We start from the raw sequence: 27,259 nt of genomic DNA, 5'->3' as shown, positions 1-27,259 counted from the left end.
TCACTCAACACACGACACATTAGCATTTACTAGGTGCTGGTGGTTGCCCTTTCAGCTCTGTGCTGTTGGAGTTGAGCTGTTCACTCCCCTGACCTTGTGCTCATATATCATCTGCCACGTTTTTGCTTATTCCAGTAAACAGGATCTTTCTTAACACTAGCTTTGCAAGTTGTAGCCCTCCCTATACCATTCATTTGCAAGGCAACACAGGAATTTTCTGAACACCCAAGTGAAGCAACAGTATTCTGCACATGTCAACCAAAATTTAGCCATATCCCTGTGAAGATTTGAGGTACAGAGGATGTCATGCCCTATGGGATGAGGTTCATCCCATAACAAACAAAACATTATCTTCAGAGAAAGAATTTCTTTGATGGTAGGGGGCAGGTTACCATATAGTTTGTCTTCTAGGATATGGTTCCTAGTTGACATACAGGAAGTCCCAATATCAACGTTGAATGAACAACGAATGAATGAATGGCCAAGGGCTACAAGAAGATATCTGGGCACATGCTGTCAGTGTTTCCCAAGGTTCTGAAGCATGAGTAGGAAGGACCTCACAGTATTTCTCTCTGGTGAGGTCACCAGGAAGGTCCAACTTTCAGCAAGTCTGTGACTTTGTTTTACTTTGCAGAGTGCAGAGAGAACAAAGTCTTGAGGACATTGTTTTACTTTGCATCTTTCTTTACCAAAGGTGGGTCAGTGGTGGCTTTATATTTCAGCTTTGAAAAACAAAGTACCCAGGACTATTTACCCCAGGAGGTTAAGAAGCCTCTTATAAGAACTTTAAGTTGTTGTTGTTGTTGTTTGTTGTTGTTTTTAATTTCCTGTTTCAACAAAAAGGTGCCTAGGAAAGGCTCCAGGCCAGATGCACACGAACATCCTGGGCCTCTGGGGGCTGCCCGCACCCTGGGGTAGCTTTGAGGTTCAAGTTTTAGAGCAAGCATTTGGCCTGGCAGTGAGCCTGCCTCCCCTGGGAAGGTGGGTGTGGGCTGCACTTACCCAGAGCCACTCCAAACATATCTCTCCCCGACGAGCGAGGAGAGACAGAGGGACAGCGCTTTAATACCGGGCTCCGAGGTATGGCTCTGTAAGCCCTGTGGGTCCTAGCGGACTTCTAGTGGGCACCATCACTCCTCCAGGCCTGCCACCCTTCTGGGGACCAGTCCCAGGCAGGAGGGCAGCTGTAGGAGAGCCCCTGTGCGCCGATCCGTGCCTCGCCGGTGGGGGGCGCTCTCTCGTGGGAACAGTCGGACGCCGGGAGCAGGACGGGGCAGGGCGGGGACGCGGCCCCTCCGCCCCCTCGGCGCCACCCCTCGCTCCGCCAAACTTTCCTCGGGCTCCGGGCGTGTAGCAGCTGCCGCTGGAGAGGAGGGGCGCCGCGGCCGGCCCGTCTAAACCTTCACTGCTTCCCGCTCCCGGCCGGAGCCCGGCACCCGGTCGCCTCGTTGCGCTCGGCCCCGAGGGCATGCAGCAGCCGCAAGGGCCCCCGCTCCCGGGCTCGGCGGCGGGCGAGCGTGAGCGGTGAGTGCGGGCGCGGGGAGGGTGCCCGGAGCCGGGGCGGCCGGGGCGCGCTTGGGGAGGCCGAGGCGCACCTCCGCCGGGCCCGGCACGCGGCTTTTCGGGTTTGCCTGGCGTCCAGCCGGGCCTCGAACCTACTCCAAGCACCTGGGACAAACTCCGGGTGGCGCATCTTGCCCGCCCCCACTTTTTGTCTTGGGGGTGAAAAGCAACCGGGATGCAGGATCCGCGTTGCATGTGCTGTGGGCTGGTGGGCTGGGCGCCGGGAGCAAGACGCAGGCTCCGCTCTGCCTTGGCACAGGTGCTGCTTTTCCAGCCCGGCCTCACAGCCCTTGATGGTGAACTGAGTTTTTCCCGTGGAGCCCAGGGATTTAACCTTTTTCAGCCTCGGGTTAACGCCCGGGACGACGGTGTGGCAGGATAAAGCTCGAAGTCTGCAAGGCATAAAGATTCGTGCAATCGTTACTATTAACAAACTGGTAACACTGGGGGAGTGGGGTGGGTGGTGGGTGGTGGTGCTTGGTGAGTTAATGAAGGTCCCCGTGATCCCCCTCACCAACGGAAGACAAAAGTGCTTTGTTCTGTAGCAGTGTTACTTTATTGCTTTCCCTGAGCAAGTTGTGACTACCCAAAATTGCTTAGAAGTTTCTCAACTTGTAATTGGAGTAGTGACTGAATATTGGCACACAATTTAGTCTTATAAAGGTAATCATTAAAACGGGCCTCAAAAGCAATTTTTAACTGAGTAATTTCCACAAAATATGTCCCTGTCATTTGTTATTGTCATTGCAACACATTTCTCCCTCCTCACTCCTTTGCTGCCCAGAGTATTACCTGGTCTTGGAATGTTACTTTAAAAGTTAAGGGTCACTTAGCTTCTTAAGGTAACTACTTATGTTGTTGTTGTTGTTTTTTAATGAGTTGGATGATGAAGTAAATGCCAGCTACAAACAGATGATCTCTTCTTTACCAGCGAGTTATTAGTCTATGCATTGCATGGCGTTTCATCAATGCATGGACTTTTTTATTGTTAAGGAGAGTTGTTGCACTTTCTGGTGAACGATCTATCAGTGGTTGCTAACCCTGCTTTCCCTGAAACTCGGGACCCAATTTTGTGTGGTCTGAGTCCAGTGAGTTAGAAGTTTTTCAACTAGAAGTTATACAGTTAGAAACACACAACTTTGGCTCTGTTAACATCATGCTTATCTAAACAAACAGGACCATTCTAAAAAGACCGGCAAACAAATCCTGCCAGTGAGGTTTATGTACTTGAGATAAGCTTCCAGAGTTGTCTCTTGTGCCTTGAGACTGTATGGAGCTAGTATCGTGTACTAGGACATGTTAGATCTGGACTTCTAAGCTGCTGGCCATATCTTCTATTGACCGTCACTACTGCGTAACTAGAAAAGTAGATCATTTGGGCACATTTTTTGTTTTCTTTTTTCATCTTTCACGTTTAAAACTTTGTGCCTTTGATTTAAATATAAATGACACATCCCGTCTTCTAAATCTGACAAATGCATAAATCAGCTACCAGCCCCTGTATGTTACGGCAGATCTATTTTAGGTATCTGGTTGTTGCATAGGATGTTTGGTAGAACAGATATGCCTGTGGTTTCTGTGAATGAAGACTGATCTCAGAAGACATAGAAACACGTGATTGTTTCTGTCATGAACCTATCTGAGAGTCTGTAACATGTTCATGCTTTCCCTCATTTTTCCAAAACCCACACACAGGACAGATGCACACAGAAGTGTAGCCAGGCAGCAGTTGAGGCACATCCTGCTCAAAGTCTTGCACACATGCCCAAGGCTGACTGCTTTGCCCCCATGTTTTCCATCTTTTTGATGAGGGGGCAGAAATCACCGTAACTTAAGTCCAACCTCTTATTTCTTTGGGGTGGGGCAGGGGGAATTGCTGTAACTCAAATGGGAATTACTATAACTCAAATTACCTATTAGCCATTCTCCTTGGAGTGTACATTAGTTCAGAATGCTTTCTGGTCTGTGATTATACCCAACAGAGTGGTTAAGTCTGATTGCAAGCTTCTAAATGGCAGAGCCGGGGGCCCAAGGCATTATTAATGTGGTGTAAGGAAAAGAGCAGGGCTTTGCCGTCAGACCAGCCTTTGTTCCTGGCCAGGCTTTGTGACCTTGGATACTTGCTTCACTTCTCTAAGCCTTCATTTCCTTGTCTGTAAAAGTGAAGATTATGTCCACCTCCGAAAATGAGAAGAGAAAGCACTCAGCAGAGTGCCTGATATACAGGAAGTGCTCCTTAAATGCTGGTTGCCATCTTTTCCTCCAAGACTGATATTTGGCTAAACATGGGTGCAAACGCATGTTGTTCTGGCGAGAGTGCCAACAGAGATTCCCGAGCTGTAGGTGACTTAGAGATGTTCCACGCACTTCCTTGCTTGCTTCCTTCCTTCCTGGGTCCTTTGTTCTTCTTTCCATCATTCCTCCTGCAGGCACTGAGCCTCCTCCTCTTTGGCCTTGCTGATCATTTGTTCCTCATCCTGGATTCTGCATGTATGTGGAGGAGTCCCCTGGAACTTAGTCCTGCCAAGGATGGGAGAGGTGGAGGTGAGGGGCGGGGTGCTGTCTGCAGAAGCCCTGAGAGTTGACCGAGTTAGGCAGTTGGAGAACATGGGTTTGGTTCTAGTCCCAGCTCCACTTTGTGAGGTCTTGTGACCTTGGATAAATCGCCTGTCATCCTTGAATCAGTTTTCTCATTTACATAACAGGGATAATAATTCCTTTTCTACCTACGTGCATTGTGTTGTGGGTGCCGTGCATGTGTTGTGGGTGCCGTTAAGTCGTCTCTGTGAAAGAGCTTTGTGCCTGTGAGGACCACATAAACGTTGGAATTAAAGAGGCAGGGCCTCCAGATGTGGGACACCCTAGGCAGGCTGCATGGGGGTGGTAGGGTCTCCATACGGGTGTTGGGTGTGCTAAGTACTCATTGCTGCAGTCCCTCCGGAGCCGTCTCTCCTGCCCTCCCAAGTCGAATGAGACTTCACGGAGGAAATCCTGCCAGAGGCTGCGAAACTGTGCTATGGGGAACACAAATTTCAGGACTGAGATGACCTAACACTGTGTGATCGAAGGCACAGGGCAAAGTTCCGAAGAAGCAGTAATTCCCTCTTAGTGTTACCTGTACGGTCTGCTCATCGCAGTTCTTGGTAGACAAAAACACAGAGCTAGCTAACCAGCCAGTGAGTCAGAAGAGCATGGCCACGCAATCACCAGACATGAACTTGGGGTGCCTGATGCCATCCTCACTGGCATGTGCCTTCTTGCTAACTTAGGTCTCTACGGTTCGCTCTGCAAAGCACTGCACCAACTCAAGACATTTCCACCCCACAGACAAGCTAATTATTGAATTCATTCTGAAAGATGTGTGGTGCTCTGCCTGATCTGCCTGGTGGGCCAGCCCAGGCCCAACGAAAGGAGGGTCCTGATTTCCTGGGTTGCGCCTGTCCCTCTTCACTCTTGAGGCTGATGTCCTTCTCCTTATTCCTCTTCTCCCTTCATCTGCTGGCCCCGCCTCTGCAGCACTTGACCCCTCTCCTCCTGTCCTGCCGCCTGGTACATTAAACTCCTTCCTTGCCTGTGACCCCTGACATCACCCAGCTCCCATGGACCTTGCCTCCTCTCCTTAGGTGTGAATCATTCATACACCTTAGGCTGGGCCAGACTAGGTGTCACTCTGGAAAACAACTTGCCCAGTACAGCCTGCCCCACCCCTTTCTAAAGATGTTAGTCAGCCCCCCTAAATACTCATCAACTAGTCCTGTGTCTTCACCTCCAGGAGGTGCTCCTGGCCCTGGCCTTGACTTAGCCCTGTGCAGATTCTGTGACATCATCAGGGATGGCTTGGCAGGTAGCAGGGCTGGGTTGGAGGGCACCCTAGTCTCTGTGTAAGTGCCACCCGTTTGCCCAAAGGCCCTCCAAACAAACAGGCAATCTACACAGAAGCAGTGTGCTTGCTTTGTAAGTGAAGCTTTGAGGCTTCCTTGGTCTCCCGTTACAGATAAGCTGCCCCAAAGCCCCTCCTCTACAGAAATTCTGGAGCTGCTCCCAGATCGACTCAGATCATCTAAGTCAAAGGTGGGCAGTGGAGTCAGTCAGAGGCATTCACTCCCCAAGGAGAGCTAAAGAAATCCGAAGTTAAGCCCTTGCCGGTAACTGGTTATTGAAGACCAAAACAAGAGACCACTTATAGAACTCACTGACTCACGTGCCTCCTGCCCTGGTTGATTTTTAGTAGGTTAGTCTTTTGAATGGGGGCCCTTTCCCTGGGGTCACATGGGTCTGACAAAGAGAAAATAAGTATAATCATATCCTATATCCTCATGGCATTTGAATTGGTTAGAGTTCTCCAAAGACACGGAACCAATAGGACATAAATAGATGTAAGTGAGGATGTTTATTATAAGAATTGGCTCATAGGGTCCTAGAGGCGGAAAAGTCCCATAACGTGCCATCTGCAATCTGGAGAACCAGGAAAGCTGGTCGTGTAACTCAGTCTGAGTCTGAAGGCCTGAGAATTAGAAGCACTGATGTCCAGGGACAGGGGAAGATATAAATCCCAGTTCAAGCAACAGGGAAGATTCCCCCTTCTTCTGTCAATGGAAGATGACATCTACTCACATTGGGTGATGGCGATCTTTAGTTCACCAATTCAAGTGCTAATCTCTTCCGGAAACACCCTCAGGGACACACTCAGGTAATATTTTATCAGCTATCTGTGCATCCCTTAACCCAGTTGTGGTGACACGCAAAATTAATCATTGTAACACCAAATCAGGAAATGGATGTCGGTACAACTCTACCATCCAGTCTACAGAGCCCACTCATATTTCTTCAGCCATCCCCCAGATCACTCTTTTCTTGCTTTATCTAGGATACACATTACATTTATTTGTCATGTCTCCTCTGGAATAGTTCCTCAGACTTAATCTGTTCCTAAGATCCTTGCGTTTGTACAGGTCTTACATGCTGTAGGATGATTCTCCAGCTGGGTCTAGCACGTGTTTCTTCAGAACCAGACTCAGGTCATGTGACCTTGGCAGGACTTTGCTCTTCTTGGTGCATCACATTAGGGACACAATGTTGGGGCACCTGGGTGGCTCAGTCGGTTAAGTTTCTGACTTCCCTCAGGTCATGATCTCACAGTTCGTGGGTTTGAGCCCTGCATCACGCTCTGTGCTGATGGTGCGGAACCTGCTTGGGATTCTCTCTCTTTCTCCCTCCCTCTCTTCCTCCCTCTCTCCCTCCCTCTCTCCCTCCCTCTCTGTGCTCTTCCCTGCTTGTTCTCTCTCTGCCGCTCAAAAATAAATAAAGGAAAAAAAAAAAAAAGGAAGGTACACCATGTCAAACTCTCGCTGCTGGAATATTGGCCTTGAGCACCTGCTTATGTTGGTGTCTGCCTGCTCTCCTCGCCTTAAATTCACCACTTCTTTCTTTGAGATTTATTGGTGTTTGTGGGGAAGTACTCTGAGGTTATGTTAATAGCCTGTTCCTCATTAAACCTCCACCTACGGCATAACCGGTCATTGATGACTTCTGCCTGAATCAGCCACCTCTGTGAAAGTTGCCACATGGTGATTCTGTATTTCCATCACTCCCACGTTTATTCATTGGCATTATACTGTAAGGAAGAATTTTCTTTCTCCCTCCTGTATTTACTCATTTACGTTAGAAAGCATTCATGGATTCCCTTTGTATCCAAAATGTTGAAATCTGTTACCATCATTATTTATTTTGATGCTCAAATGGTCCTCATTTGACCAGTGGAAGCCCCTCGAAGCTGGCTCCTGTGTCCTTTTGATCTCCCCATTATTCACCAAGCATTTTAAAATGTTCTGGTACCACAAGATATTCCAGGCTTGCTTTGTACTTTCCCTGACCTAGTTAGTCTCCCTTTTGGTAAAGAATGATATTTAGAAACTAAGATATGGAAGATTGATGTGCCCATTGTTACTGGAGTGTCTTTGTTTTAGACCTCTTGGACGGAGCTAGGAAATATATGTATATACATATGCACGCATATACATTCGTAAATTTGTCTACATTAGGCCATACATTATAAAATCATGAATTCATAACAAATACTCCAACTCCAATCCAACACCCAGGGATCTTTCTACTTTTACCCCTTTATATCTTTGTACGTATATTCTCTGGCAGTTAGAAACTTGTGTCTAGCTTCTACTGAAGCTTATCTTCATTATTTTTACTTACATTTTACTTGTTTTTACAGCATTTTACTCTTAGTTGCCCATGGCCCAACCACAAAGGCCATGCTGCCTCCTCTGTGCCTGACTCTGTCCCCACGGCCTCTTGTCCTTGGCTGCCAGGCCTGCTAACCCATGCGCCTAAGCAGCTTTGTTATCAGCCTCCAGCCCCTTTGCTCACCAGTCTCTGCTGCTCCCTAACATGTTGCCCGTGCCTCGGTGCCACTCCCCAAACTGCCTCTCATCCTACTGCATTCTCCCTCACAAGCTGACCCCTCAGTTCTGGGGAAGGAAGAGAAAAGAGAAAGCAAAGGAAGCGTGAAGAAGATGGGAATGAAAGCAAAGATCGAAATAGTATAAACAAAGCTTTTGATAACATATTGCCAAATCGCACTCCCCCGAAGTTGGATCAATTTACATTCTCGCCAGTGTGTTGAGGACATGCCATTTTCCCTCTACCTTTGCCAACACCGAGTTTTGTTTGCCTATTTAAACGTCAATCTGAGAGCCCTTCACTTTTGTCTCTGTTATAGCTCACACCATATTCAACTCATGGAAGTACTGCACTTCCAGTTCTCATCTCACCCTTTAGATTGGGGTTTCTCAACCTTGGCACCGCTGACATTCTAGCTGCACAATTCATTGTCGTGGGGGCTGTCCTGTACCTTGTAGCATGTGTAGCAGCATCCCTGGATGCTAGTAGCACTCCCAGTTGCGTCTGCCATATAAATGTCTGCAGGTATTGGGAGATGTCCTGGGGCAGGGGTGTATGGAGGATTAGCCCTGGTTAAGGCACCCACTGCTCTAGATTACAAGCTTCCTGCGGGCATTTGACCTCTTTTTTTCTTTTTAAATAATTTTAAGTTATCTTTTGAGAGAGAGAGAGAGAGAGAACATGGAGGGAGGGGCAGAGAGAGAGAGGGAGAGAGAATCTTAAGCAGGATCCATGTCAGGTGCAGAGCCCAATATGGGGCTTGATCTCATGAACCATGGGATCATGACCCGAGCTGAAATCAAGAGTCAGATGCTTAACTGACTGAGCCACCCAGGCGCTCCCATTTGACATCCTTGTACGTGTTTGTACATCTTTGCCTGTCTTCTGCATATAATGAACACTGAGGAAATGTTAACTGGACAGGGATGAGAGGAATCAATGGTTGGGTAGAATTCACTATGATAGGACAGCGGAACTTACCCATTACATGTTTGTAACTCTCCATGTGTGCGAATTCCATGAATATCTAACAGAGGGAAAAGAAAATGAATGTCCACAGGACTAGGTCATGACTGGTCTTTCTCAGTTAATTTCCAGTCTAATTTATTACAAGTCAGATGATTGAATTCTGTGGTCTGGTTCAAATGGTAGACTCTATTGTGTTGATGGGGAAAGTACAATGCTGTTGGAGAAGGTGTTTCTTAAGTTAGATCATTCAGGGTGTTAGAGGTAAATCCAGTTGCTTGTTTTTCTGAACATTCTCTGAAACAGGCAAACTGACTAATCATTGCTATTTTTTGTTATGTATTTAGAGTTTTATTCTGTCATTTTCATTTCATGGTATGGACTGTTTCCCATAAGCTTTTGTCAAAACTTATAAGTAGAGGGGCGCCTGGGTGGCGCAGTCGGTTAAGCGTCCGACTTCAGCCAGGTCACGATCTTGCGGTCCAGGAGTTCGAGCCCCGTGTCAGGCTCTGGGCTGATGACTCAGAGCCTGGAGCCTGTTTCCGATTCTGTGTCTCCCTCTCTCTCTGCCCCTCCCCCGTTCATGCTCTGTCTCTCTCTGTCCCCAAAATAAATAAAAACGTTGAAAAAAAAAATTAAAAAAAAAAACAAAACTTATAAGTAGAGGTATGCTTACAAATTTTGTTGCTGTTTACCATAATCATATTCTGTTTCTTCTAGAATCAGTAAATGTTTGCAAAAGGCATTAATGTCATTATGGAGAGCAAACCTGAATATTTCATGTCTCATGGGGGCGCAGAATTAAGTACCGAAAAAGGGCTCCGTTAGTCAGTGTGGTCCAAGGACCCTGGGCCAGAAGGATGAGTGCTGGTGAGAGAGAATCAGTCTGTCCCAGTTTTAGTTTTCTTCTCTGGAACGTGGAGAATGCTACCCTGCCCATCTCACCACAGGATCAAATGGGAAGAGATGTGAACTCACTTTGAACACTTCTTCTGGACCTGGAAGTGGGCTGAGGTCTTTCCATTGGCTATTTCATTCACTTTGTCCTAATCACCCAGTGGCCCAACAAGGTAGAGCTTGTCTCCCCTTTACACCAGAGGAAATGGAGGGTCAGAGAGGTTAAGTAACTTTCCCAAGGCCCTATTGATAATGGCTGTAAAGGAATGAATCCTAAGTGTCAGATTTAAATCTGCCAACAGTCTGAGAAATTAGATACTATTATTATCCCTATTTTACAGATGAGGAAATCCCTTACTTAGCTTGCTGGTGAGGAAGACTTCAGACTCAGGCCATGTAGCTCCAGAAGCCATGCTCCTTTGCATGTGGACATCTAGTTTCCCCAACACCGTTTGTGGAAGAGACTGTCTTTTCCCCATTGTGTATTCTTGGCACCCTTATTGAAGGTCAGTTGACCATACACACATGGATTTATTTCTGGGCTCTGTATTTTGCTCTGTTGGTCTAGATGTCTGTCTTTTTGCTGGTACCATACTGTTTTAATTACTATAGCTTGGTAATACTTTTTGAAATCAGAAAGTATGCAGCCTCCAAATTTGTTCTTCTTTCTCCAGATTGTTTTGGTTATTTGAGGTCCTTTGTGTTTTATATTGATTTTAGGATTTAAAAAAAAGGCCACTGAGATTTTGATAGGGATAGTTCTGAATCTTTAAATCACTTTGAATAGTATGGACATTTTGACAATATTGAGGCTTCCTTTCTGTTAACATAGCATGTCTTTCCATTTATTTGTGTCTCTTATTTCTTTTATTGATGTTTTGTACTTTTCAGTGTATAAGTCTTTTCCCTCTTTAGTTAAGTTTATTACTCAGTATTTCACTCTTTTTGATGTTGTAAATGGGAATGTTTTCTTAACTACCTTTTCGAATTGTTCATTGTTAGTGTATAGAAAGGCAATTGATTTTTGTGTGTTAATTTTGTATCCTGCAATTTTTCTGAATTCACTTATTAGTCCCGACATTTTTGTGTGTGTTTGTGTTTGCGTGCAACCTTTAGGGTTTTCTGTGTATAAGATCATGTCATCTGTGAATGGACACAATTTTACTCTCCTTTTCTCATGTGGATGCCTTTCATAGCTTTGTCTTGCCTAATTGCCCTGGCTGCGACTTCCAGTACTGTGTTGAGAAGAAGTGGCCAGAGGCTACTTGTCTTGTTCCTGATCTTAGAGGAAAGGCTCTCAGTTTCCCACTGCTGAGCATGATGTTTGCAACAGGAGCCACGCTCTTTGTCCACTCTGCTCACCTGTTCACCTGCTGGTGTTTGAACCTAGACGTGAAGTCTGGGTTCTTTTACCACACCGTGGTGTCTCTGCTCTCCCTCCTCTACCTCCTTCTCCATCCCTGCCTCCCTGCTCTGTCTCGGGCAGCAGCAGAAGGAGGTGGCAGTGCCTGAAGCCTAGTCACCACAGCACTGGGCACATTCTCAGGCAGGGAGAACTTCGTTCCTGGCCTGTAGTTATTTTAGGGTAGATGTAGGATGACTTTGTCATCACTCGTTGTTAAATTGAGATGTTAGAGCACAAACAGTTAAACTTCCAGAATGCTGGCTGTATATTCCATTGATTTTTTAAAGAAAATTTGAGTTATCTGACTTTCTTAGGAAGTACTGTTTGCCATTGTATTACTTCCTATGTGCTAGGCATCTCGCCAATCACTTTGTAAACATTGCTTTAATTTAATCCTTCACCAACCCCATACAGTCACTGTAGTTATGGTGCCATTTTTATAGAGAAAGGAAGAGGCCCTGACTGCATCATCGGTGTGCCGGGTTAGAGCCATTTGTGAGTGTGACGAGCCTACATCTGACTCAGGTCCAGCTGATGCTGAAGCTTCCACTCCTTCCCCATTATTACCCAGCCCCTCCTATGTGACATGGCCCCCCATGCTTTCCTTGAAAGGGTTTAGTTTATCAGACGCCCCTGGTGTGGCCTTTTCTTATCTAATCTCTGTTTTTTATAGACTCGTCATAGAATGTTCCTTTCTTTCTTTATTCTGACTGACCAACAGCTGGTATATGATGGAGGAGGAGGGACAAGAAAACCACCTAAAAATAAAACAAGCTCCCATTCAGAAGAACAGGAGACACGCAGCAGTCACAGGTGCATAAAAAGAATGAAGCCGTGCTGGGCAGGAATTAAAAGCTCTCTGCCCTGGCGGTGGGGAAATTCTGTGGGTGGTCCCTGCGTTTGCTCTCCAGGAGAGGCCTCACAAGGACCCTGACTTTGACTTTGTTTCCTGTGAAGTTTCTTCCTTGTCCGTCTGTGGCCGTATCTGAAATGGGTGTGGGAGAGTGTGCTTCTTGGGGAAGAGTGAACAGGGGCCTTTCCAGGCCCAGCTGTGGTAATACAATACCTTAAAAAGTTCCCTGGCTTTCTGGTCTGTTCCGTTAACCAGTTACCACATCCTCTTGGTTCTTGACCAGGTTCTTAAGCTTGCCTTATTTCCTACCTTCTGTGCTTGGCCCACCTCTGTCTTCCCCCTTCTTTGGTCTCTACCTTCAGATCCTCTAAAACATAGCCATGGGCAGGATGGTGCACCTTTACTCTGATCTTTACTGTAGGCCTGTCTTCCTTTGCTTCACTGGGACATCTTATTGATAGACCTTCAAGAAAGGCTCTGAGTGGTGATACCATCTTTTGCTCTCTGGGGTCACAGAAGCAGTTAACTTTTCTAATCCCCCAGTTTCAAGATGGTGTCCATTCCTGTACACCTACTTACAAACAATTCTTGCCTGAGCTCATCTCTTTCTTGTAATGCTTTGCTAAAAGCTGCAAGGAAGGAACAGCCAATGCATGTTCACGTTCTATTTCATTCCAGCACCTTCACCTAGAGCTGCGGGCTTCTTGGGCAGAGTTTCAATACACAGTGCCTTGAAGAAGACAGAAGTTTATTTTTCTCTCTTGTTGACAGTCCTGAGGTGAGTGCTTAGGGTTTGAAGAGTCCCTTTCTTCTTGTTTTCCCACCATCCACTAGGGCAATGCTTCTCAAACTCTCTTTGTTGAAAGGCTGGTTTTCTTTCTTTCCAATACAGCAAAAACCAATAGTTGTGTTTTGTGAGCCACTGATCACGCACTTTGTATTTCACAGTAATGTCAAAGTGCTGTAAACATTTCCAGGTGTTTATTTGTGATTTCTGTACTTCTCTCCTTACTGATAGAAACTTGTCCTTGCACTCTGTTGAATCATGCTCCTTTAGCGCTCTGCCCTGGTCTGAATGCTTAGTGCTGAATCACAGAGCTGACTGTATTCCTGTTTGCAGGAAAGTGAAAGAGCACGGAGGAGCACACAGGGCTAACCAGGGCTAACCTGGAAGTAGCTCACTTCACTTATGTTCACATTCCATTGTGAGAACTTAGTCATGTGGCCAACCTGGCTGCAAGGAGGCGGGGAATGGAGTTCTTTCCAACTGGAAAACGACTTAGCAGTCTGAGCCATAGAACGTAAGCTAAATACTGATACAAAAATAATAATAATAATAATCATGGGCGCCTGGTGGCTCAGTCGGTTGAGCAGCCAACTGTTGATTCTAGCTCAGGTCATGATACCAGGGTTCTGGGATCAAGCCCACATCAGGCTCTGCACTGGGCATAGAGCTTGCTTGAGATTCATTCATTCTCTCTCTCTCTCTCTCTCTCTCTCTCTCTCTCTCTCTCTCTCTCAAATGAGAAATTAAAAAAAAATGAAATAAAGTCATGAGAGCAGTCTCAGGGCAGTATACACTTATGGGCAAAGGAGCTAGAAGAATGAGTCTAGTGTCCTACCACACAGAACAGGACTTCTTAGAAATGGAATCTAGGGCCCGGCCAGTCCTTCTTTGCAGCCTGAGGGTCAGAGCCCTGCTGTATGGTAAGGTTAATAAGGGGAAGTTCACTGGAGAAGAGGCTGAGAACCATTCTCTGGGGGAAGCCCAGCCAGCATAGACTCAGGTTTGCAGCCGAGTTAGAATCCCCAACGCTGTATCCCAAGTGCTGGAGCAGGAGCAAGTTGAGAGCCCAGAACACTGCAGTAGTTGGGACCCAGTGGGGCATCAGGAAAAAGGTGGCCCCGCTAGTCTACCCTGAGCCTCAGCAAAACATCCAGGAAAGAGAACATACAAGGGCCTGGCCAGTGTGAGTGGGACAAAGTCTGTCCGATTACAAACCTCTCTGCCAACTTCTGTGTGCTGCACCACGGACAACTTGTGAGGCCTGAGACCACCATCATTCTATCTCCCGGCACTAAAACCCTGCTGTTTAAACTTGCAGCTGTATTTTTCACTGTGGTCCCGTTATCTCCAAGAGCTGAAAGGAAGATGAGAGTTCCAACCTACATATGTGCTGTCTTCATGCCAACTTTCTTCTTGTTTATCTTGAAGGCAGTTTGGGAGCTTAGAATGAGACTGTGTGAGAGGTGTCGGGGCTTGAGATCATTGTTCAGGAGTCATCCACATAGAGAAGATCATTTAAGTAGTAGTAGTTCGGGTCGGAGAAAGTTTAAAGGGAAGAGAAGGGGAGGCTGAGAACAAGTCTAGGAGTATGTATACTGCAGGACTGATGGAAAAACGGGGCAGCGATACAGAGGGCTAGGAGAAAACACCAGGAAAGAATGGGGTCACAGAGGCTCAGGTGGGGAGTATCAAGAAGGGGGTGACTATTTGTCAACTTCCACAGTGGACCAAAGGGAAAGAGGACGGGAAGGAGAGGATTGGGGAATTACTAAAACTGAACACATTTTTATTTTGTGCTGATGATAAGCAAATACTTGTTTGCATCTCGAAGAACAGGGAGGCAGGATACCAGCTCTGCTCCCAACAGGTTTTTGGAAGTGATGTTAAGACAAATAAATTATAATAAAGTGTGTTGAATGCCATCGAAGAGGTACCTAGTATTTCTCCGCGAAATTTCTTGGGAGAATACCTGTACTTTCTTTTCACTCCTGTATCTCCCGAGCATTAGTCAACACAATGTGATCAAGTTTCCACCTCCTCTGCTTCCCACCAGCTGACTGAAACTGACCAACCCGTGAGCCAAACATTTGTTGTGTATCTGCTCCATGCCCCTGTATTGTGCGTCCGGTGTGCAAATTTAAGTAAGAAACTGTTGGCAGCCCTTGAGAAGCTCACTGTCTGGTGGGAAAGGCTCACTCTGGGGTAGAGGACACGCCTACAGTGTGACCCCAGGAGTCCTTCCCAACAGTGGCTAAAAGGAGTCAGAATCTAGTGAATAAAAAGTCAGTTCAGGAAAATCAGTGTGTATGTGTAGGAAAGTTCCAGTAGTATGGATTTGTCTTAACTTCCGGAAGCAAGGATGGCTTCTCATCTCCCCCAGCCATGTTTGTGTTCATATTGGAGGGAGCAGGTGGAAGAGTGAGAGAGAGGAGAAGAATTCTAGAATAGGGACGACTCTCAGTGCTTTTGAGCCTGCAAGCTTCTGTGCCTAGTCAGGGACTATGTTAGGCTGGTGTCTCCAGAGTCTAAAGATCGTCAGGAGCACCTGGTGGTTCAGTCGGTTAAGTGCCCAATTTTGGGTCAGGTCATGGTCTCCCAGTTTGTGAGTTCGAGCCCTGCATCAGGCTGTGAGCTGACAGCCCGGAGCCTGGAGCCTGCTTGGAATTCTGTGTGGCTCTCTGTCCCTCCCCTGCTTGTGCCACCTCTCTGTTCTCTCTTTCTCTCTCTCAAAACTGAATGAACGTAAAGATCGTCTACCAGTGTAGCATTTCCACCAAGGCTGCAGGCCATAGAGCTTCTGGGAGAGCAGCACTTCCTCAGGATTCCCCGCAGCTGGCCCTGCCACTGGGGGATGGATCGGTGGTGCCCACCCATGTGTCACCCTTGTCATATGTCTGCATTGCCTTTGCCTCGCATCAGGCAGCAGTGCCCCCTTGGCTCAGGTTGTCATTACCCTCCCCTGCCCTCTACTGATTGTAAGGGAAAGTCTACTGATCCCCTTCTGTGCAGCATCTGGTTTCAAACCTGGCTAATCCTTAGCCCAACTTCACACTGATCCATGCCATCTATTTCCATGGTGTGTAAGACCAGCAACACAGGTAGAGCTGGGCCGGGTCCTGGATTACACTGAAGGACATCGATGAGGTAGACTCCAGAATGCAGGGATCCACTGGAATCCAGTGCCATCACCTGTGTTTTCTATAACCCCTATTGCCGTGGGTAAATCACTCGTTTATTAAGTCCCTATGCGTGGAGAAACTTAGTAGGGTTCTGGTGCGTGTAATGGGACACTGAGGGCATCAAAAGAGTTGTGATGCTGGTCCATGCCCTCGGGAATATGATTTATTCCTCTTTCCTTCTCTGGGAGTTGTTTGTTGGATTCACAATGTTAAGAAATGTTAATATTACTAAATATTACTAAAAGATTTAAGCTCCATAACATATTAAAAGCTTGAAAATAACCTGTTTTTGTCATGCTACAGTGTACTTTAAATGACATCTGTATCATCAGCGTTCCACAAGAAACAGATGATACGGTCACACTGGTAATTGGAACAGGGGAAACGGTCACTTGGTAACTGGCAGAGGGCAGAGTTCACGGAAACCAACAAGAGATGGTGCGGTGCCAACCGAGAGCTGGAAGCAGCAAGGAGCAGTCAGGGCCCCTCAACCTGAAAGCCAAGGGGAGGGGGAGGCTGCCCGACAGCAGCTAACCAGGCCAGTCCATGGCAGCCCGGCGGGGAAGGAGCAGGGACCGTCAGTGTCTCAGCTCTGCCTTCTCCCGCCTCACAGCCTCACAGTCTCTTGCTGTGCCTCTTCGTTGGCTGGAGCTGGAGGGCAGGGGAGCTGCTGATGGAGTCCTGCAGGGTAAAGAGCACAAGGAGAAGGCTGGAGCGGGGGTTAGGGGGGCCCACGGTTGAGATCAGGCATATCGCCCAGATGCCTTTTGTATGCATTTCCATGACCAGCCACCTTTGTGCTCTAACTACCAGACAGGCCCTGCGGGGTGGGAGAGGGAGGCAGGTTGGGGAGGGCTGTGAGATTCCTACTTGAGTGAGAGTGCTGCTCCCTGACCAGGGCGTAGAATCCCTGCAGGAGACTCTCTGGCTTATTGGTTTAGCAGTAGTGGTGCTCTCTTTTAGAACCTCCGAAGCCTTGGGGCGCCTGTTGGCTCAGTCGGTTAAGTGTCCAACTTTGGCTCAGGTCATGATCTTGGGGCTCATGAGTTCGAGCTCTGTGTCGGGATCTGTGCTGACAGCTCAGAGCCTGGAGCCTGCTTTGGATTCTGTGTCTCCCTCTGTCTCTGCCCCTAGCCCGCCTGCACTCTGTCTCTCTCAAAAATAAATAAATATTTAAAAAAAAAAAAAAAAAAAAAGAACCTCTGAAGCCTTGATTAAAACAACTCTTACCTACTATAGCCACATGCTTTGAAAATATGATTTTCCTTTCTATACAGAGTTTTAGAATTCAGTCAGGCACTAACCTGGGCTGGCATCATCTCCAGAAGCACAGAGGGGCCACACTGCAGATCGCTGTGGACCCATCGCTGGTGACAGTGGGGGAGTATTTGGAACAAACTGTATAAAGCAAGAGACTCTTGAAGATCCATTTTAGGACTGGAGGCAAGGGACAGCGCCATGCAAAGGAGTGAGCAAGGGAATGCAGTATTGCAGTTAGGTTGAAACAAACGGTTTGGACCAAAATTTTGTCTGTTGTGGGTTTTACATCTAAAGAAACCTAATCGCCGCCTTCTTCTTCTCCTTCTCCTTCTTCTTTTAACGTCTTTTTATTATTGAGAGACAGAGACACAGAGCGTGGTCAGGGGAGGGGTAGAGAGAGGGGGATCCCCGACATAGAATCCGAAGCAGGCTCCAGGCTCTGAGCTGTCAGCACAGAGCCCGACACGGGGCTCAAACTCACGAACTGCGAGATCATGACCTGAGCCAAAGTCGATAGCTTAACCAACTGAGCCACCCAGGCGCCCCTCAGAAACCTAATTTTCTTCTTGTGGAAAGTCTTTGCTATAAGCAGAAACATTGAAGTTTCTCAAAATATATTTTCACAGTGACAGAGTTCTTTGTACAAGATACTTCTTTTAGCTATAAATGTCTACACTTTAAATTATGGCACTTTCCTCCTCCAAACAGTAAAGCATGTGATTACATAACGGTCTAAGGATTATTTGCTGTGTGATAGAACATGTTATATTGTGTGTGAACATTCATTTTAAGCATTATGCTTAGCATCTTTACTTTTGAGAGGGTCAGAGGACAAAGTGTCTGTCATCTTTCTAGCCTCGTGGATTAGATGGCACTAAAATTGCATAATAGATAAAGCAAACACAATGAAACATTCACGTTCTATTTGGACAAGTTAAGTCAGGGAATCTGCTGATCACATAAAACCCACGTCTCACTTCTTTGGTTTAGTTCTGCATGTTTTGCTTTCCTGTTTAATCGAGAGGTTTAAGACAGACTTCAGTCATCAGCGACATCTGGGGAACAATACATTCACTCACGGTTGTTTAGTAAACAAGTCGTAGATAGAAGCACTGTGTATATACCGTGGCCTCTTATGAATCCGCCCACTCGATGGAGAGAGAGAGCAGGGGTCGAACCAGCTGCCATACAGCAGACGGTCCTCCTTACCTAAAGGGCTCAGAAGCGTGCAGTGGCAGAGGGACATGTTTATTCTGCCAGGCTCCAGCTGCAGCTCTCCCCCGCAGGTCACCACCGCTGGGCCGAGCACGACCGACCGGAGCCACGGAAGTTTGTCATTTCCCAAATGCACCCCGCATGTGTCTGCCCCTCCTCTGTGTGGCCACTGCCTGGGAACTTCACCACCAGTAGAGGCACTGGCTGCATTGTGGAGGCCTTGTTGTGCGGAGACGGAGGGTCTAAATCAGAACAATTTTGTACGCCCGACTTTACTATTCCTTTTAAGAGATACTCAATCACAGACAGTATCCATTTAAATTGAATCTCAAACAAATTGCTTCTCCTCTGTGTGTTTTACCCTAACAGAGTACAGCAACTGTTGAAACGTGAGCTTTATTTATCTTGAAATGACTGAAGCGTAGTGAGGTTGATAACATCCTCTCCTCTCTTTTTTAAAATCTATTTTATTTTATTTTATTATTATTATTTTTTTTTATTTATTTTTGGGACAGAGAGAGACAGAGCATGAACGGGGGAGGGGCAGAGAGAGAGGGAGACACAGAATCGGAAACAGGCTCCAGGCTCTGAGCCATCAGCCCAGAGCCGGATGCGGGGCTCGAACTCACAGACCGCGAGATCGTGACCTGGCTGAAGTCGGACGCTTAACCGACTGCGCCACCCAGGCGCCCCTAAAATCTATTTTATTTTTAAATGTGAGTGTTTTAATTTTTTTTAATGTTTGCTTTTGAGAGAGAGAGAGAGAGAGACAGAGCATAAGCGAGGGAGGGGCAGAGAGAGAGAGAGGGAGACACAGATTCTGAAACAGGCTCCAGGCTCTGAGCTGTCAGCGCAGAGCCTGACGTTGGGCTTGAACTCATGGACCGTGAGATCATGACCTGAACTGAAGTTGGGTGCTTAACTGACTGAACTACCCAGTCAGGTTCCCTTTTTTGTATTTACAGAAACATTGAGCAGATAGTATAGAGTCCCCTTGTTATCCTTCTACTCCCGCACACCGTTCTTTCTATTATTTGCATCTCATCAATGTGGTACATTTGTTAAAATTAGTGAACCGATATGGATATAGCATTATCACCTAAGTCCGTATTTTATTCAGATTTTCTTCGTTTTTACCCTAATGTCCCTTTTCCATTCTAGGATCCAAGACACGTATTGTATTTAGATGTTATGTCTCCTTATGTCTTCACTGTGACAGTTTCTCAGATTCTCCTTATTTTTCTTGACCTTGACAGTTGTTGAGGAGTCCTGATCAGGAATTTTGCAGAATGTCACCCAATTGGGATTTGTCTGAGAGTTTTCTCGTGATGAGACTGTAGTTGTGGGTTTGGGGAACAGTAGAGTGCCATTCTTAACATATATCAAGAGTACAGATTGGCAACATCACTTATCACTGTGGCTGTTGACCTTGATCACCTCCGTAAAGTCATTTGTCAAGCTTCTCCACTGAAAAGTGATTCACCCCTCCCCACCCCCTGCCCTTTCCCTGCTGTCCTCTGGGAGGAGTTATGTTCCCCTCTTTTAGAGTAGAATGTCTGTGTAATTTATTTGGAATTCTTCTGCATGGGAAATTTATCTCCTCTTTTTCATTTGTTATTCAGTCATTTACTCACATCAGTATGCATTAAGAGTGTTTATTTTATGCACTGGTTTATAGTCCAATGCTGTTTTGTTTTGTTGCTCAAATTGTTCTAGCTTTGGCCACTGGGTTGCCCTCTCTTTTGAAGTTATGTTCAAAGAGGAGTCATAGTTTCTGATATCCATACACACAAGGGAGAGGTCTCAATTGTGGGACTGCCCTTCAGACCACCCTGTTCAAGGGTGGTGAACTCTACTCCTCACACCTCTCAACCACTGGGGCTTGGAGCCAAGTCCGTGGAGGGAAATGAGAGAGTTGTGAGATCCAAATTAGAGGGTACACAGAAGAAGAAAGTAATAACGCTCGGATTGGGTAAACAGTTACGGGCACGCGGACATGTATGCACAAGGATTGCATTTAGTTCTACGTTTAACAAGTGTTTTACTGAGTGCCTACTGTGTGCCGGGCACTGTTCCAGGTACTGGGGATGACACACCCTAACATCACAATGTCCTTGACTTCCTTCTCATGAGAGGTAGACCATAACCCCAGTAGATGGTGACAGGTAGTCAGAAATGCTGCAAAGAAGAATGAGGCAGGACAGAGGGCAAAAGCTCAGCAGGGTGGCGTGAGGTGCTCCTTTAGAGAGTGGCAGAGGAGGGCTGTCTGATGCAGTGACATTTGAGCAGGAATGAAGTGGGGAAATGAGCCTGTGCGTATGTGGGGGAAGAGGCTTTTGGGCAGAGGGAATAGCAAAGTCCAAAGGCTTTGAAACTAATGGCTAAAATGAACCTCAGGGATCACATGTGGACTTAAATCTCCCATGCTATCCTGATTTTACTATTAACATGAATTATTAAAAAGAATTCCGTGAGCAAACGTGATTGCTTATGCAGAAGTGGTCTCGCTTCTGGCCATTAGCACAGCAACTGACCTAACCTCCAACTCCCATCTGGCTGGGGTTTCCAGAGGGGAGCGGACTATTCCACATTTGCAGGCCTCAGGAAAAGGAAATATGCACAGCACCCACTGACCTCGTTCAGGATGCCCCCTGTTGTGTCCTAGGAGGAAGGGGGAGCATTATTGAAAGCCAGCTAAAAGGCCAGCAGCACCGTGTCTTATGAGATGTAGCCAGAAATAAAAGCTGCTTGAGTGGTTTTCAAATGTCTTAATTTTCATAATTGTTTCCACATTATGGGCTAGCTGAACATTTTTTCAGAGAATCAAGTTTGGGATGGTCTAAATGAAAGCTTTGCTCATGAAGTTTTCATTTGGATTCCACATATAGACTTCCTAAGCCATCATTTTATGAAGTCTTAAATTACTGAAGTTTGAAGTTGTGGTAATAGCTCCAAAGTTTAACATCTTTTGTTTGGGGGGTCGGAACTAGCCAAATCCTCTAAACCTTTGGTATAAAAGAGAAGAAGAAAAGGGGGGGGGGGGGAAAGGAAAAAAAAAAGCAGCTGGGGATTTGGCAGAATTAAAGCTTCGCAACATTAGTCTTGAAATTGACCATGTTGTGTGGCCCACTTCCCATAAAATTTGAAAACACATTTTCAGAAAAGTGCCTTTTCTGTGCTTCTCAGGGCTGTTAAAGCAAAACAAAGAAACCCAGGCTATTTATAACTCCTAGATTTTTTTATGGTACAGGGCAGTCTTTGAATGTGTCTTGATTGGATCATTCTGTTTTGGTAATTCTGTAGTGACTGTAAGTGTGACTGTAGTTGTTGGGTGTTTTGTTTGCCCGTGGAGACAAAGTGGAGTGGCGTCCATAGGCATGCGGGCCTGGGAACACAGCTGCCTGAACAGAATCCAGGGTTGTCTCTTACTAGTTGTATGACCTTAGGGAAGGGCGCTTGAGTTTCCTCACCTGCCAGATGGATGTGATAGTATGGGCGTCACTGTTGGGAGGATTAAATGAGATGACCCACCAGGCACAAAGTAATCGCTCAAATATTAGCAGTTAGGAATAGTAGTAATGACGTGGACATAGGAAGTTAACTAACCCAAGAACAGAGGTAGGTAGTTCTCTAATGGACATATTTAGTGCATGATATGGAGGTCAGCAACGGTGTTTGACCCTTTCGTGTTAGTGGGAGAAGAGAGAGTGTAGGACCGAGATTTATTCGTTCCTCCCACAAATGCTGATGCCACAGATGTGGTCAGAATTGGCAAGATCCCTGTTCTCCTGGAGCAGAACAGTCCAGTGGTGGGAGATGGACCATAAATGATGCATAGACACGGAAGAAAATATGTAACAAATGATAGATGCCGTGGTGAAGATAAAACAGGGCTCTGTGGTTACTTTGGAGTTTTCGGAGAAGGTGTCTCTGCGGAGGAGATGTTTAGGCCCAGATCACAGAATCCTATTTTAAGCGTTTGAGAGAGTTCAAGAGATAATAAATTGATCATTTGTTATGAGCTCATTAAATTTTTTGGTAATTTCCAACTAAGAAAATATGATGATCTGTCATTAGTATGTACTAGGGACCATCAATAAGCTTGCAGCATATGACGGGGGGAGGAAAAAAAATCAAAAGCACTAATTCACAAAACTTCCAGTTATTCAATTAAAAAAATTTTTTTATATGTTTTATTTATTTTTGAGACAGAAAGTGACAGAGCATGAGCAGGGGAGGGGCAGAGAAAGAGGGAGACACAGAATCCGAAGCAAGCCCCAGGCTCTGAGCTGTCAGCACAGAGCTGGATGTGGGGCTTGAACTCACAAATCACGAGATCATGACCTGAGCCGAAATCAGATGCTTAACCAATTGAGCCACCCAGGCACCCCTTCTAGTTATTCATTTTTGAAGCTCTGGGGTGATTGCATTAGGAAACGTTTTACAGGAGAGCTGGGGAAAGGGATGTCCTGATTTGATTAGTTGTCAATGTCTGAGGTTTTACGGTTATATGACATTTGAGGCAGGAAACCATTTTATTTTCATTATCACTGAAAAACTCTCAAGTGTGCTGTGCTGGTGAGAGTAGCAATAATGAACATAGCGAATCCTTGAGGCTTTTCCTTTGAACGTGAATTTTGATTTTTCACAGCCATATTTGTCAAAGAAAGGTAGGATACATTAAGTGGAATGTATGGTCCCAAGGCAGAATTAAACTAGCATTTAAAAGTCTATTTACTTATTTATTACAGAAAATGTAGACCAGAGAAAAAACTGGGAAGAATTTTTTCTAAGTGTTTATTTTTTATTTTTTATTTTTTTTTTTAAATTTTTTTTTTCAACATTTATTTATTTTTGGGACAGAGAGAGACAGAGCATGAACGGGAGAGGGGCAGAGAGAGAGGGAGACACAGCATCGGAAACAGGCTCCAGGCTCCGAGCCATCAGCCCAGAGCCCGACGCGGGGCTCGAACTCACGGACCGCGAGATCGTGACCTGGCTGAAGTCGGACGCTTAACCGACTGCGCCACCCAGGCGCCCCAATAAGTGTTTATTTTTGAGAGAGAGTGCTGGCAGGGGAGACAGAAAGAGAGGAGGACAGAGGATCTGAAGCGGGCGCTGCACTGACAGCAGAGAGCCCCATGTGGGGCTCGAACTCACTAACGGTGAGATCATGACCTGAGTCAAAGTCGGACACTTAACCAACTGAGCCACCCAGGAACCCCAGGAAAGAAATTTTTTAAGTGATCCCCGATTCTACCATCCTTAATGAACTATTTGCACTTTGAGATTTTTTTTCCTTCTATTTTTCTGTATCTTTAAAGGATAACTCAAGAAATATATGTGTGTAAAGTTTGAGAAATGTAGATGTGTACATTTTTCTGTAGTGGGCTTTTAAAATGAATAAATCTTTTTATTTCCAGAAAAAGAAAAAAAAAAGAAATGTATGTGTGTGCATATATATGAATCTATATGTATGCGTATGCATACATACTTATATAATTATTTAAATTTAAGATGATGGCATGTGTGTGCTTTTTCTCATGGTAAATACAGGTTTATGGTAAATACAATTTTCAGTGGCTGTACAATATTCCATCCTAGGGAATCTTTTTCATAGTTTCCCTGTGTGAACTTTATTTGCTCTCATTGTTGGTTTCTCCCAAAAGTAGGGTTTGAGGCTGGGAGGTAGGGAGCTGTTTGGTGAGAGTTCTGGTTAACCATGTTTTTTTCTGTGGTTTCTCCCTCAACGTGGTAAGACAAAACTACTTCTCAGTCTCAGGATGATTTTTGTTGAAATATGTTCTAAGAATGTGCCATTTGGGGTTTGATGGAAGGAAAGTTGAATTTGAAGATTTTTCAAGTAAAACTCATTGAGGTTTTAGGGTATCATATAATTACAAATTCCACCATATTTATGAACCAAAACTAAAATGTTAAGACCCCTTCAAGAGGAAATTCAGGAAATTTAAAGTGTTCTTGGTGGTATCTTTATCCCAGTGTCTTTCTGACCTATTAATTGATATTGCTGATGAGTTAGTCAAGGATAACATAACTTTTAAATTAGAAGTGTGTTTCTCTTGGGGCACCTGGATGGCTCAGTTGGTTAAGCATCTGACTTGGGCTCAGGTCATGATCTTGCAGTTCCTGAGTTTGAGTCCCACATCAGGCTCTGTGCTAACAGCTCAGAGCCTGGAACCTGCTTCGGATTCTGTCTCCATCACCCTCTGCCCCTCCTCCACTCATGCTCTGTCTCTCTCTCTCTCTCTCAAAAATAAAGAAACATTTAAAAAATTATATATATATAAAAATAAATATGTTTCTCTTAGCTATCTAGAGTATATAGCAAAATAAAGTACATAAGTTATTTTTTATTAGTGAAAGAACACATAATAATTGCACCATTAAGATTCTTCATGTTCTTGAATGGTTTGTCTTGAATTTCCATATACTTTTAATACCGTTGAAAGCTGAATTTTCTCCTTGAATATTTGAATTGAATTACACTAAATTAGTGTCTTCAACTCTCATATGCAACTGGTGGGATTAGAAATACGATGAGTTTGACAATATTTATCAGAAACCTTTAAATAAACTTATACCCTTTACTTCATGAAGTTGAAATCTGTGGATGAATCCTAAGCAATCCTCTTGGGCAAACTGCCTGTTGGTGGTGGGTCAGTTGGGCTGCTTCCATCCAGAGGGGACCTTCAGCCCCGACTGTGGGGGTGCCTTTATAAAATAAATAAACAGGGGTTTGGTCCTTTTCTTTAAAGAAAGAAATCCTAAGCAAATAGTTGGCCAAGTATGTGGAGATTAATGTACAAAAGTGCAGCCTTGCTTATAGAGGCTAAATATTACAGACAACTGAAATGTCCAACATGTAGGGATTAAATAAAGTGTGTCATGTTCATATACTGGAACCTTATGAAGCTATTAAAATTATATATTTTTAATTGGGGAAAATTACCATGATACAGCATAGGTATGTTGGCCTGTTGATGGAGTTGTCTGCTGTTGGCAGTTAAACGTTGGTGAATGTCTGCCAAAGAGAGTAGTTTTTCTTTTGTGATTAAAATTGAGTCCCCTTTCCTTGTAATTGAAAGACACTAGAACCATTTGCCTCTTGAGACCATTGCCAGTTTGTTTATTTTAAGCATATAAAATGATATTTTACTTCGTATTTACTATGACAGAGAAGTAGGTACCTAACTCATGTTAAAGTATCAGTACACCATTAAAATATAAATTAAAAAGGAAACCCAGGGGGGTGCCTGAGTGTCTCAGTTGGTTAAGTGTCTGACTCTTGATTTCTGCTCAGGTCATGTTCTCACAGTTGTAAGATTGAGCCCTGTGTCAGCCTCTGCGCTGAGCATGGAATTCTCTACCCCCCCCGCCCCTCCCCCCTTCAAAATAAATAAATAAATAAATAAAAACTAAAAACAAAAAAAGACGGTCTAAGATATATTTCTATTTTGTGCCATTTCAAATTGATATCTGCTCTGCTTATCCTGATTCTGGATATGGTATTGGATTACAGCATTTATAAGAATCTTAAAAGCTAGGGATTTCTGTCAAGCTCGTACTGTTAGAGCCACATCATTCACACCAGTGGACTGCTAGTGCCTGGGTCTACTGGATCTCTGGTTTTCCAGCTAATAAATTGCAGCCTCGGTCCTTGAAAGGGAGCCCATAGTCATCGTAGCTCTCGGTTTCCTGGCTTTCAACTCCAGCTTCCTTTGATGGGACCCTTCATGGCTGTGGCCAGACCACTGTGAGGCAGAACACCTGTTCTCTCTCCACCAAGCATAGATGGATAGGGATCCTTAGGCTCCTCTCCACCCCTCCTTGGCCAGAATCCCTTAGTTTTGGTGTCCAAGAGATCTTGTCCTGAGAGCAGCGTCTTCTCTGCCTGCCTGATGCCCCAGTTTGGGGCCTACTTTCAGACATATGTCCTGAGGACTCACCCTCACTTGGCAGGTATGTTCTTACATCCTTGGAAGTCTGCCTAACCTCCAGAGCTCACACCACCCGCTGCGTTGAAAGCCCAGGGAAGGAAAGTGATTTAAACTGATTGAGTCTGAAAATCCAGTAAGCAGATCCCCACTGGTATAATTTGAATTAGGACAATAAGGAAGAAGTGAACAAAAAAAGTAAGGAGGAGTACTGAGAACAAAGTCTTCAGCCCTGCATCACATGCTTAATAAGTGAGCGTTGTTATTACAGCTTGAGACGAAAAGATGGCAAAAGGAGGATCAGGAGTAGAATCAGAAGTGGTACAAGACCGATCTCTTGGGGAGTCCATTTGGTCGTGTGAAGAGTATCTCAGTACTCATTATCTTGGTGAGAATGTGCCTGGCCTTACCAACTTGCCCTTGCCTAGTGAACAGAATCCGTGAGTAAGGAATGAACTGGAAACCACCAAGAGAAAGGATTTACGTGCTGTGTTGTCATTGTTACTGGTGCAGAGTGGATATTGCAGGGCTCAGAATATCTGATCTGTTGCTGATCCATGATCGTTCATTCAACCAGCCAGCCATTCAGGAAATACCGGTCATGAGGGAGCCAGGACAGGTGGGTCTTGAGATTTTAATGGTGAACAAAACAGCCGTAGACCATCCCTTACTGAGCTTGGACGTAGCCTGGGAAACAGACAACAATTACTAATGCAAGATAAATGTTGTGATAGGAGGTCAGGGGCCAGAGTCCTGGAGCAAGGG

The 27,259-nt window shown here is 45.4% G+C and overlaps 1 protein-coding gene across 5 annotated transcripts in view; it reads left to right on the top strand.

Moving 5' to 3' along the window:
- Positions 1-27,259, top strand: part of LPAR3 (lysophosphatidic acid receptor 3) — a 102,588-nt gene that overhangs the window by 24,644 nt on the left and 50,685 nt on the right. Inside the window, exons 1-2 of one of the 5 annotated variants that reach the window (XM_019837345.3) lie at positions 11,503-12,058; positions 12,777-12,876. The exons of 1 other annotated variant lie outside the window; for it this stretch is intronic. The gene's annotated coding sequence lies outside the window, so the exon portion shown is untranslated. Of the gene's footprint in view, positions 1-1,374; positions 1,525-1,797; positions 2,001-11,502; positions 12,059-12,524; positions 12,877-27,259 lie in introns of those variants that run through there. 3 more of the 5 variants (XM_023258864.2, XM_019837346.3, XM_045036118.1) reach the window with 3 other exon arrangements.

The sequence above is a fragment of the Felis catus genome, chromosome C1, assembly GCF_018350175.1.
Source record: "Felis catus isolate Fca126 chromosome C1, F.catus_Fca126_mat1.0, whole genome shotgun sequence".
NCBI classification, from domain to species: domain Eukaryota; kingdom Metazoa; phylum Chordata; class Mammalia; order Carnivora; family Felidae; genus Felis; species Felis catus.
Note: the sequence above shows the minus strand (reverse complement) of the source record. Positions and strands in the feature narration are given on the sequence as shown.